This window comes from Echinops telfairi, unplaced genomic scaffold (genome assembly GCF_000313985.2).
Source record: "Echinops telfairi isolate 266 unplaced genomic scaffold, ASM31398v2 ScPeMD7_7410;HRSCAF=8448, whole genome shotgun sequence".
Taxonomy (NCBI): domain Eukaryota; kingdom Metazoa; phylum Chordata; class Mammalia; order Afrosoricida; family Tenrecidae; genus Echinops; species Echinops telfairi.
In genome coordinates this window covers 18,702,441-18,711,436 of record NW_022111310.1, presented here as the reverse complement: position 1 = coordinate 18,711,436, position 8,996 = coordinate 18,702,441, and the positions used below count along the sequence as shown (strand labels likewise).

Sequence of the window (8,996 nt, the reverse complement as noted above, 5' to 3'; positions counted from 1 at the left end):
AAAAAAAAAAAAAAAAAAAAAGAATCTGGAGGCATCAACAAAGTGGACACGACTCCTGAGCATCAGCCATGTACGTAGGCACCAGGCCTGAAAACTTTAGCCTTAAAACCATCTCTCAAAAAAGGTTTTTGAGGGGACAAATATATGTTGAGTGGGCCTTGGGCTGCAGTGGATCAGCGAAGAGCTGGGCTTTTGAAGGAGAGGGTTCTACGTGTGCATTCTGGTCCTGCTACATATGAGCCATGTGGCTAATCACAAACAGCTCAACCTGTCATAATTTGAATGTCCTCGTGTGTGGAGTCGAGCTAAGTGGTATTTATCATTTAGGGCTACCAGGAGTACAAGAACACCATAGCTAATAAAGTAAAGGATCATTACAAGTAGTTGCTGTGATTCTTGGTGAAGTTCCACGGTTATTGTTACTGATTGTGCTGATGTTATTGCTATTAGGATAATAATTTACATCCCAAGAAAGGTGAACACATAGACTAACATGGATTGACTTTTACACTAAGTGATAATTGATGACAAATTCAAGCCCTATCAATAACCAAAACAATCATGTTGCAATATTTCCTTGGTGCTTGCTATGCACCAGACATGCCTCCAAGGGCGTGTTTGTTTTTCCTGTCTTATATCATATACTTCGCACAGCAGCCCTACTTGTAGGCCAGAAAAGTGTTTTTACTCAAAAGATGAAGAAACTTGGACACATTGAAATTAAGTGATTTCTTCTCAAATCACCGCAGTAGTGGAGGTTTGAACCAAGATTCAAATCCAGAAAGTCTGACCCATAGACCTTTAAGAGTGGGACTTATCTAGAGCATGTTTGCAAACTTTGCTCTGTAGATTCCTAGGATGGTTGTAGGTCCTACATAAAATAATCTCCGGGGATTGGGCTTCATGGCTCTCACATGCATTTCAGCAGAGTTACTCTTTTTCATCTTACCTATATAATTGCCATCTTTCGCATTGGAATAAAAATTATCCTTGATCTAGACTGCACTGGTTCTCAACCTTCCTAATGCTACGACACTTTCATACGGTTCCTCATGTTGTGGTGACCCCCAACCATAAAATTATTTTAGTTGCTACTTCATCACTGTCATTTTGCTACTGTTAGGAATTGGACAACCCCTGTGAAAGGGTGGTCTGACCCCCCAAAGGGGTCACGACCCACAGGTTGAGAACCACTGATCTAGAGCGTGCACTGAACTGGGAAGAAGAGCCAGTCATGAGTTCTGATGTAGCTGGGGCAGAGTAAGAATCTTGGAGCCATGGGGAAGGGCCTTCCTCAGCACCTTGTCAGCATTCTCATGCTTCACACAAAGCTCATCTCTATTCATGTTAGTACTGAGATGTGATTCTTTTTAATTGGGAAGGAGCAGGAGATTTGGGGGATGGCAGCCTCTGATCCAGGCGGTGAGCCCAGGAACTGAGCACTAAATAGCCTCAAAGTTTAAGCATTTTCTTCAAGAACAACAACCCTGAGCCCAATGTCATGGGACCTAGGTCTTGTCAAGTGAAAGACAATTTAGACTCCAAAGAAGTTTGTTGGTGGAACTGGCTTATAGGTAGCTACTGTGAGTTATAATGCATTATTATTGTTATAATCAGAAATATTATTTTAACATACACATAATATATAAGTATTTCCCCATATTCCTGTACTCCTTAACCTGCCGTTGCCCAAAAGTACATATTATAGAAAAAAATCATGCATCTTGGTATTTAAAAAAAAATGAAAGAATATAGTACAGCAGCTTTTGACTCTCAAAAGTGTGTTGAAGTCTCATGTTCTATTTCAAGATGGTACCATACACATCTGGCTGAGGTTCACATTATAAGAAATCTATTCTTTCCCCCCTTTACATATAAATAATAGATTTCAACTGGGCTTTAATGACTGCTGACTTTATTGTGGTTTTATGTTGGTTTTTTTAAGTGTTTATTGTTATGTTTTTTAATTAGTCATTAATCAATACGTGTTTTGGGAACAGAGTGCAAAGGGGAGGTTCTGAAATAGATGAATGACTAGGAAGCCTCACAAGGAGCTGCCCCAGGCCAGGAACCATGTCATTTGAAGATTATTATTCCTTTATCTAGCTAGCTCTAAAAGCAGAGATATTCCATATACAAGTGGATTAATGAATAAAGCACACTGCCACTCTGTGTGCCGCTCTCTTCAGAGCACCATTACTTAGTGTTTAGAGTTTCTGGGAGGAGTGGAGAACTGAACATCCCAGGCAGTGCCTATAATGTATCTTGCTTAGCTTATCCAGAGAAGGAAGAATTCATTTACTGTCTACAAGGGCCTTGTGATAAGTAACCCTGGATTATCCTCCCATGTGAGTTTCCAAAAGGTGGTGGGAGACTGGCATATTCTCTCAATCCTCATAGCCATCAGCACATAGACACTCTTTCATAATTATAGAACAAGGACTCCTAGGTTCTGGACACTTATGCATCAAAGGCAGGAATGCTTATTTCTCCAAACCAGCTCCTTCTGTTGAATGTGCTTTCTCCACACATGGTACCAAACTGATTTTAGATTTGCCAACTCAGAAATCTGGGGTGAAGGAAACCTTCTCAATCCTTAATCATATCCAGCTAGTCACCTAGTCCATGGATTCCCAGCATATGTAGAATAGTACTCTATTCTTTATTCTATGGCCTTCTCCTGTTCTCTGTCATCCATTGACTAGATGACTGCTGGAACACAATGGTTGTTTTGTTTGGTTATGGGTTTGCTCCTCCACTTATTCTCCATGCTACAGCCCAATGGAAGTTTTCAGGCATCAATGTGAACATTTGTTTCCCTGTACAAACATTTCAATGACAGCCCCCCATTGCCCACTATGTGTTTTAATTTCTTTTAACTGAGAAGCTTTCACTTCAAGCAAAACATATGAAGACACATAATATGTAAAAAGCAAAATTAAACTGGTTTCAGCTTAATTTTTTTTTTGAAAAGCAGAGTATCAGATGAACCCTATAGTAAATACACATCCACACTGAGATCAGGAAGCCTGGCCCAGATACAAGTTCTAGAAATTCATAGAGAACCAAAGAAGTATAGTTCATGATGGTGACTGCACAACTCATTTTAAAGGCAATTTAACTAATGGGGATGGGGCGAGGTGGTGGTGGTGGTGATGCGCTAAGATAGATGTGGTGCTCATTACACAATTCCCCTTGATGTGATTGAATGATTGAACTAGTCAATTGTGTGATATGTAAATTGTGTCCCAATAAAACTGTTGGCAGAAAGAAAGAAAAACATAGTTCAAAAATCACTCCCCTGTGGGTAAAAGCTGAGCCTTCAAAGATCTTAAATAACACACAAGACATAACAGGCTTCTCTTGTGTCTACCTCCTATCGCCCACAACTCACCTGCAATCGGAGCTCTCATTATGCCAGACCATTCCCACTCCCCTGGTCCTGCCAATCCCCCTCACCAAGTACCACAACACTTCTTTCTAGAAAGTCCTCCAGGCTTTCTGATTCACACACAAGCATAGTGTGCAGATAGTCCCATCCCAGAAATAGGGGGTGTGATGCTCTTAAGAACAACCGTCAGCTGCCAGGCAAGAAAGCTACTGAATGCACGCTTCAGGTGCCCACACTGCATGTAAAATTGTCTACAGGGCATGCCACATAGTCCCAGAGGCCCAGATAAACAGTCTTTTGTTCAATCCTGCAACCTAATTTTGGCTTTTTCTCTTTGCTTCTTTCATTTCCCCTGCTCCCTGACTTACAGTTGGGGTGGCCATCTCATCAGGCTGGAGTAGTGTAGGTCCTAAGTCTTTTTGGGTGGTCTACTTATAAAGATGAATAGTAGATACAGAGGGCCCCACAGAGGGGAGTCCTTATGTGAAGAAGTAGCTGCCAATCAAAGAAAAGCAAGAATTTCTGGGCACCACCAGGAGCTAGTAGAACACCATGAAAGAGTTCCTCACTCAGAGCCCTTAGAAGGAGTCAACATGGCAGATAACTTGATTTAAACTTGCAGCCTAAAAAAACAAACAAAAACAAAAACAAAACAAAAACAAAACTTGCAGCCTCCAGAACTCAAAGACCAATAAATTTTCAGTCTTTAAAGTGACTCACTTTGTAGATATTTTATTATAGCAGCCCCAGGAAACTGAGACAGATGGGGAGAATGGTGAGGGGGGAGTTACAATTCAGATTGAGGGTACTCAACTAAAACAGTTTCTATAATCTTCCCCTCTCCAAATCTCACCCTAACCAATCTCTCCAGTCTTGTTTGTCACTCTTTCTCAGAAACACCAGGCAATTTCTATCTCACCATTCCCAAACATACTATGCATGCCAATTCTTTCAGGCATTTGCCATTCTCATCGCTCTTCCTAGCTATTAAAAAAGAAAAAGAAAACACTCAAGGTCTTAGGTTCTATGTTGACTCATAGCCATAGAACAATATAGAACTGCCATCGTGCGTTTTCAAAAATGCAATTCTTCCCTGGAGCAGAAAGCTCCATCTCTCTTCCTTGGAGTGGTTGGTTGTATTGAACTACTGACCTTACAGTTAGCAGCCCAACTCGTAACCATTACTTCACCAGGGCTCCTACCTGGGCTATAATATCTTAGAGATTCCATTTGCTGACTCCAATTCCACCTCATGATACTTTCAACTCCGCTCCCCTCCCCAACTCCCTGAAAGGGATTAGCACTCATCTGTGTTCTCCATCCTTGGGTTTTAACCATAAGGTTGGAGGATTGGGTCTGCCTAAAGGCACCTTAACAAAAGACTAGTGATCTACTCTTGAAAACTAACCACCGGAAAGCCTATGGAGTACAATTCTAATCTTACATACCATAGGATCAGTGACTACGATTCGGAGTCAGTGCAACAATAATTGATTTCTTCTGTCACTGCACAATGCGTAACCCTGCCCCATATATACAACCCTCCAGTGCAGCCTCCATTGCTTTTTAGAAATCTACTGGTGTTGTTCAGTGCTCTCTAGTTAGTTCCAACTTACATTGACCCTACGTAAGACAGAACTAAACATTACCGGTCCTGTTTCATCATCACAATTGTTCTTATGTTTGAACCCATGGTAATAGTCAATTTATCAATTCATCTTGCCCAGGGCCTTCCTCTTCTTCCTTGCCCCTGGACTTTGCCAAGCACAATGTCTTGTTTCAGGGGCTGGTCTCTCTTGATAACATGTCTGTGTTAGTCCAGGTTGACTACAGAAACAAATCCAGAGACAGTCCTGTATGTATAAGAAAGAGCTTTATATCAAAGTGTAATTGTATATTAAGGAAACATTCCAGCCCCTCCAGACCAAGTCCATATGTCCTATATCAGCCCCAAAGTCCAATACTTGCCCATAAATCTTTCTTCAGACTCACGTAGTTGCATCCAATGGAGCAAAATGCAGGAAAATCACAGGCCGGCAGATGCAAAGTCTTATGGATCCAATGGAGGTGGTAGCATCTCAGCTCTGGCGCTGGTCTCCACATGGCTCCTCTGGTTTTCCAAGTGAGGCTCGACAACAGGAAGGTGAAACAGAGAGAGCATTCTGGTTGTACTTCTTCCAAGACAGATTTGTTCGTTCTTTTGACAGTCTACAGTACTTTCAATATTTTTCACCAGTACCATCATTCAAATGCACACATTCTTCATTGGTCTTTACTCAGTGTCCACCTTTCATGAGCATAGGAGGTGACTGAAGTATTTTCCATGACTGAAACTGCTTTCCAGGCAGGCCGCTCATCTTTTGAGCGCATCTTGGATTTGGTTGGTGGCACAGCCCTTAAACTCCAGTCTTGAGCCCCCCCCCCCCCAAGGGAGGAAAAGCAGGGAGTAGTTGAACACAGTGATGAAGTACACAATGAAATAGCCATCACAAACCAGCCTGTGAGGAGATTTGAAAGTAGAAGATACATATAATGAACTCCACCAACCAGTATTTCAAGAGGTCAGCATTGATGGCCACAATACCAAAATGTGGGGTAAGAACATTTGTCAACAATCCACAAGCATCTGCAATGCTTACGGAAGAGGATGAAGAGGCACTGCATTATTTGACCAGAATTGAAGTGACAGAATCAGAGGATATTAAATTCGGTGACATAATATATTTTTACTTTAATAAAAAGCCTTACTTCGAAAACAAAGTTCTCTCCAAAGAATTCCATCCGACTGAGCACGGTGACCCAACTTCAAAATCAACTGAAATCAAATGGAAATCTGGACAAGAGTCGATGAAATGTTCACATCAAACGCAGAGCAAAGCCTGTCGGAAGAGGCAGCACGAAGACCAGCGAGGCTTTGGGCCGGTTCTACTGACCGTTCTTATGCAGGAGATGAGTGAGGAGAGGTCCTCAGAAGACGATACGTGGTCACATCCATGACAGAGCATTTTGGTTCCTGATGAGGATGATGAAGAAGATGAATGAGAAGACTATGGTGACGAAGAAGAAGGTTTAGAAGGCCTTGATGAAGAAGAGGAAGAGGAAGGAGAAGAGGATGAAGGAGAAGACAGCTAACTGGTGGATTCCAACCTTCCTTTTTCAATTCTCTTCAGTCCTGGGGAGCACAAGTTGCACTCTTTCGTTTTGCTTTTGATTTTACCTCTCGGGCTCAGTCATCCTGCTCTTGAGGATGACTGCTCTTTTCTCTCCTCTACTCCATGGGGCTCAAATTATTTGGGAGGCGGGGCACTGGGCACATTGGGGGGGGGGTCCTTTAGCAAAATATAGTTAGGAGGACTCTACACCTTTGTGTTCCAAATTAATGTTTATCCCTTCTCATCTCAACCAAACCTATGGAGACAGCACCACAGTGCTCTGGGGAGAAAAGGAAACTCCTCCCTTCATTCCGCGGAAGCTGGAAAGGGCGAGGCCCTTCTGTAGCAGTGCATGTCATTCTAGCTTTTGTCCTCCATCCTCTCTGTGTTGGGGACAGAGATTACATGGTGTCTTTTTGTGAAGATGGACAGTTAGCATTTCCAACATGCATCCGTCTACTTCCCTTGTTTAACAAAAGGAAAACAAAAAAACTTATAAAAACGAAAGTCAAAGCCTGCACAAGGTGGGTTTAAGATGTTTGGGTGGGTTAGGTAGACATTTTCACAAGATGGCTTCTCCTTTGGCATGTCTAATTGTGATGTTTATTGGACATTGTTGCTGTTTAAGATGACATTTCAAAAAAATAAAACATTCTCTTCTAATGATGATTTGGGCCCTATCACTAAAGAAGAGAATCAGCAGAAACTGTAGGATCTTATTTGGATTTGATGGGCTCCATTGTAATTCTATTCCTGCTTAATCATAACAGATACCAGACTTACTGGTATGCTAGAATCCCTAAGACTATGACGTTGACATGACCCTCAAACTTGAAACCGAACCTGCCCCTGGGGATCACATTTCAGGCAAAGAGCAGACATGTCCATAACATGAGCAAACACTACTTGTGAAACCCAACAAGACACAAAGGGCTGAATTTGTCAGAAAATAAAATTCGGAAGTCGGGAAGGGCCTGAAAAGAATGCTGAATGGACATGGAGGAAAGGGCTGCCACTGTGAGGGGATTGTCACCAATGTCATGAAGCAAAAGGTGTATGCATTGTTGAGTGGGAAACGAATTCTCTCTGTAAGCCTGCACTCAAAGCACAAGTAAATGATTTAAAAAGTGCCACACGTCTGCAAATGCCACCTTGTTCATAAGATTTGTCTTTGGAAGGAAAGCTAGGAGAGCTATAAAGGGGTATTTCCCTGTCTTGGTCAAGCAGTATAGTTATTTCAAAACAGTAAAGAACGACACACAGGTAGTGAAATTCAGAACCAAGGCTGTAGTTCGCATTTTCTATGCCAATGATAATATCATAGCACAAGTCTGCCTGCAAGGCAACTCATCTCACCCTAATAACAACAACAACAATAATAATAATAAGTATGACAGCCAGGGATCATATTGATCAAATTGTTATTGGGTGCCAGAAAAGATCCCAATCACTTAACAATTATTTCATCATGTTCTCACTTTGTGTACATATATATGGCAAGGTCTCTTTCTCTTTCGATTTTGCAGATAATGGAACAGATCTGGAAATCTTAGTGAGTTCATGGTGAAGCAAGAAGTGGAGTGCAGAGTCATCAGACCGCCATGCAAGTGCTCTCACCCCTTGGCCTCATTGTATTTCCCTGGGTGATATGCCCAACTTTAGCTTTCTTTTGCAGGCTCCTCTGGAAAAACGTTAATGGATGCCTCCTCTGCGCTCCCACAATACTGGGTACACCCTTTTATTAGACTACTCGCTATGTTGTATTATAGTTATTCGCTGAAATGTATATGTCTCCTCTATTTGTCTGAGTAGCTCTTTATCACACTCTGCATTATCTTTGTACACCCAGGGAATGATAGAATGATGTCACAAGGCATTCAACCAATCTAACAAATGATAATAAACACACAAGTTTGCGTCTTTGACTGAAGTCCAACTTGATCTCCCCACCTGTAAAACAGGGACTGCTCTCCTCCACAGGTAGAGATGATTCCTCTCCTTTGAATGCTCAAGACTTTTCAAGAGCCATGTGTGTCACTGGCCAGGAACAGCCTGGGAAAATCCTCCCCCCTTATTACAAGGCACTGTTGAAAAGAGACCAAAGAAGAAAATTCCTACTGCCCTAACATCATCCAGCTGCAAGAGACGGGTTGTCATTACACCAGTGGAAAGTTATTGCCTCGAGACCGAAAACTAGCAAGTTGGCCTGCAAGCGTGGAGGACGGTCCTTGTTGCATATTGCTATAAACGCCAGCCGCGTTCTGCACATGCACGCGATCCTGGCGTGGGGGAAGCCGCCATGGTGTCTCTCTCGCCGTCAGGTATGCAACCAGCGTCTGGCAGGCAGCTTGCCAGCCGCCATCTGTGTTGTGCTCGGTTGCTAGGGCACGGGCAGTGAGCTGTGCAGCGTCTTTCTTTCACCCGAGCCACAAAAGCCTGGAGCAATGACAAAG

At 42.5% G+C, this 8,996-nt stretch overlaps 1 pseudogene; it reads left to right on the top strand.

Annotated features, from left to right (window-relative positions):
• LOC115871872 overlaps window positions 1-6,523 on the top strand; it is a 77,421-nt pseudogene extending 70,898 nt beyond the window's left edge.
• Window positions 6,524-8,996: the final 2,473 nt, after the last annotated feature.